This window comes from Lontra canadensis, unplaced genomic scaffold, assembly GCF_010015895.1.
Source record: "Lontra canadensis isolate GAN:19392208 unplaced genomic scaffold, GSC_riverotter_1.0 scaffold1, whole genome shotgun sequence".
Taxonomy (NCBI): domain Eukaryota; kingdom Metazoa; phylum Chordata; class Mammalia; order Carnivora; family Mustelidae; genus Lontra; species Lontra canadensis.
Genome location: NW_022630995.1, coordinates 3,002,255 through 3,006,314, shown reverse-complemented (window position 1 = coordinate 3,006,314; position 4,060 = coordinate 3,002,255).

Sequence of the window (4,060 nt, the reverse complement as noted above, 5' to 3'; positions counted from 1 at the left end):
ATAAAATCTGGACTCCAACTTCAACTTGTACACAGATCAAATAACTTTTTATTAAGCATCTGTTTATTAACAAGGTTTGACCCTTATAAAAAAAATAGTGACAGATTGACAAATTGTTTTATTTTTAAAGATTTTGTTTATTTATTTGACAGAGAGAGAGAGTTCGAGAGCACACAAGCAGGGGCAGCTCCAGAGGGAGAGGGAGAAGCATTCTCCCCGCGGAGCAGGGACCCCCCAATATGCTGGATCCCAGGATCCCAGGACCCTGAGTCGAAGGCAGACACTTAACTGACTGAGCCACTCAGGGGCCCCAACTTTTAATAAATCGTAAATATGTTTCTCTCCCTCCAGGACTCTGGTGGCTTCCTGCTTCTCTCTGTAGGAGGAACCAACACCAGCTCCCCCACCTCAGGCTCCGAATCTTTCTAACGTCTTCTCCAATCTTTCTCTCCAATGGTGCTCCTTTACAGACCTGATCCAGATTCACTCACCACGGCGGAACTTGAGACGTGATTGCGATTTGCATTACAATGAAGCTTGATGAAGGGAGACCTTTCATTTTCTTCATGCTTCATCTCCAGCAGAAACTTGAGGGGTGCCTGGAACGCTGCAGGCCTCAGTAAACACCTGTTAAATGAGGACAGTTGTTGTCTGTGCTTACACTCATTTAAAAAAAAAAAAAAAACTATCTGACGGTCTTAATCTGGATTTCCTAAAACAGAACATCAGACAAGGACGCAGACTGAGGTAGTTTATATGGAAAGTAACTTCTGGAAGCAGGAATGAGGGAAGAGTGGGTGACTTGGGGAGGAGCAAAGCCAGTATAAAGCTCTATAACCAAGTTCAAGGTCTAGTCGACAGGGGCTCAGCAACCCCCGCCCCCAGAAGCTCTTGCCTATGTATAGAACACTCACAGAGCTGTCCGCTCAGGACACGGGACCGGTGGACTCTGGACAGACAGCCACCCAGAGGGTATTAATATGCTCACACTTCCAAGAAGCACAGTCGGTTCCTGTAGCCTTGGGGAAGTCCCTGAAGAAGAAAATAGAAATACACAGTATAGTAAACGCTATCAACAGGCGATGCGTCCGAGCCCATGCAAACACAGCACACATGTAGCAGCTGCTAATATGAGATGCGGCAAAGAGACGGGTAAGAAAGGACCAAAGTACCTGCTATTAGCATTATTTATTATTCTAGCTACTAAAATTAGGCGAATTTCTGGAATTCTGAAAACACTGGAATTCCCGAATACTATTTTGAAGGCAGGCACTCAATATGGCTTTTTATAAAGGATTGGGAATGTGTGACATTTTGATACTATAGGAACAAGGAAGCAAGTGTTTGTCAAGCTGAATCTGTAGACTTAACTCCTCAAAGTCTGATGAACATTGGCATCCTGTAATATATAGCATATAATACAGTATAATATATTGCATATATATACACGCACATAATATATATACTATCATAGTGTGTGTGTGTGTATACACATCATATATTTATGCCCAATACTTTTGTTTTAATTAAAGAATCACTGTAATTGAACAATTTATTTTATCTCTCGGGGTCCATGAGAACCCTTTTAGAAAGAATTCTCACCTCCCTTGAATCTGAAAAAATGTTGACTCAATATATAATATGCACTCAGGACCCAAGAGCCTTATCAGATATGAGAAGAACCATGGAGGCTTACACTACATTTGTATTGTACAAACAACTATTATATTCATAACCATTACGCATAAAAATTTTAGATGCTGCAGAAATAATTAGGTGAGAGAGTCAAAGTGCCTGCTATAAGGAATTCATCCTACACCTAGCTGGGAACCTAAGTCACTTGTCAGCACCAGCACTGTAGCCAACACATTACGGTCACCAAGTAAAAGGCGAGGGAATAATCCGCAGGAGGCCAGGGATGCTCCGCACTGGATTGTACAAAGTGACTTCATAAACACGAGGAAATTTGGAGTAGGCCTTCTAGGTGCACAGGATGAAGATCTGGAAGAAGAAGAGAGCTTTTCCAGGCAGGAGAATACTGGCACAGAAAGAGAAAGTGCATGAGTATATCTCTAGAGCACTAGATAAATTATTTTCACAAAATGAAAGTACATTTTTGAGGAATAACAGAAGATTGGAAAGGTCAGTAAAGAACATACTTAAGAGAATTATGAATACCAACCCTATAATTTGAAGTTATAAACTCTAGACAATGGCTAGCCATTAAAGATTTGGGACAGGTGACAGGGAAAGAACTAAGGTGCTGTTTTCAGAATACTAGAAAAATGTGAGTAATAGAGGAAGGGAAAATAGGCCTTTAGGTGTCAACCTTCAAATAATCTTTAACTGGAATAGATATCCAAGAAGCTAATATAAAATCTCTCTTAGGCCTGAAGTTATCTCCACAATGCTACACGTGCAATGTCAGACATGCAGTCCAAATTCAAGAGGAGTAAGAGGAGGGGCACCTGGGTGGTTCAGTCAGGAAAGCCTGCGATTCTAGATTTTGGCTCAGGTCATGATCTTGGAGTCATGAGGCCAGCCCCACCTCAGGCTCCATGCTGAGCATGGAGTCCAAGCGGGATTCTCTCTCTCCCTCTCCCTCTTGCCCCTCCCCCCAACTCAGGCAGTCTCTAAATAAATAACATCTTTAAAAAATAAAGAGGAATAAGAGGAGACAAAAAAATCAATCTGATCAAAACCAAGAAAAATAAACAGCCACAGGGATGTCAACAGTAACTTCAAAATAACTATGCTTGATATGTTAAAGGAAGTAAAACAATTTTGACATAGAACAAAATAAAGCACATTTTAGAAAAGAAAAATGCAATACCAAAATCAGGAACTTCATGTAAAAGTTTAAGAGAAAGTAAAGAGATCATTGATGAACTTGAAGGTGAGTCAGAGGAAAAGATTCATAGAGAGACAAAAGTATGAAAAAATATGTTAAAGGCATAAAAGACTCAATGAAGAGGGGCTCCTTGGTGGCTCAGTCAGTTAAGTGATGGATTCTTGATTTCAGCTCAGGTCATGACAGGGAGTCTGCCTGAGATTCTCTTTCTCCCTCTCCCTCTGCCCCTCCTCCTGCTCTCTCTCTCACTCTCTTTCTCTCTCTCTCTCTCTCAAAAAAAAAAAAAAAAGATTCATAGAAGAAAAATCTAACATAGGTATAACAGAGAACCAGGAAGGCAAGGAAAAGAGATTTGGAAAGGATGAATAGAAATGACAGAAGCCAAAGACCACGGAATAATTTAAAGAAAATAACTGCAACTTGGAATTTGCCACTGACAGAAAACAACATCCAAAAACTAAGGAGAGATATTTTAATTCTTTCAATATTTTAATTATTTCAAATCCACACTGAAGAAAATTCTAAGAAGTATTGAAGCTGGGAGAGATATGGTCTTAGAATTTCAGAGATCCAAGAAAAAATTAAAAACAACAACAAAAGATAATTAGGTGGGTAATTCTAAATAAATACTAGCTATTTAAACAAAAATGATAATGTTTTATGAATTTTAACATTTGCTAAGAATCAAAATAGATGGCAACAATAGCATAAAAACCATGAGGGAGGATAAATGGTGTTAAAGCATGCTTAGGCTCTTGCATCATCCAGAAAAAAAGAAGAGTACTAATTTAGATTACTTTGATAATTTAAGGATATATGCTTTAATCTCTAGTGTGACAATTAAAAGAATGTATGACTACTAAGATAACAGAGAGAAATTAGAAAAAAGGGAAAATATGAATCAATCCAAAGAAGGAAAAAAAAAACAGATAAAAAGTAAATGAGTTGGGATGAACACATAGTATACAGAAATTTAAATCCAGACATATCAGTAATTGCATTAAATGTAAATGGCTTAAATGTCCTCAAAGAAGACAGACTCTCAAAGTGAAATAAAAAAAAAAAAACTCAACCATTTCCTGCCCACAGAGAAACAAATATAAACATACAGAAAAATTAAAAGTAAAAGGATAAATTAAAAAAGATATATGCTGTAAATATTAACCAAAAGGAAGCATGTATAGCCCTATTAATACCAAATCAAAAAGA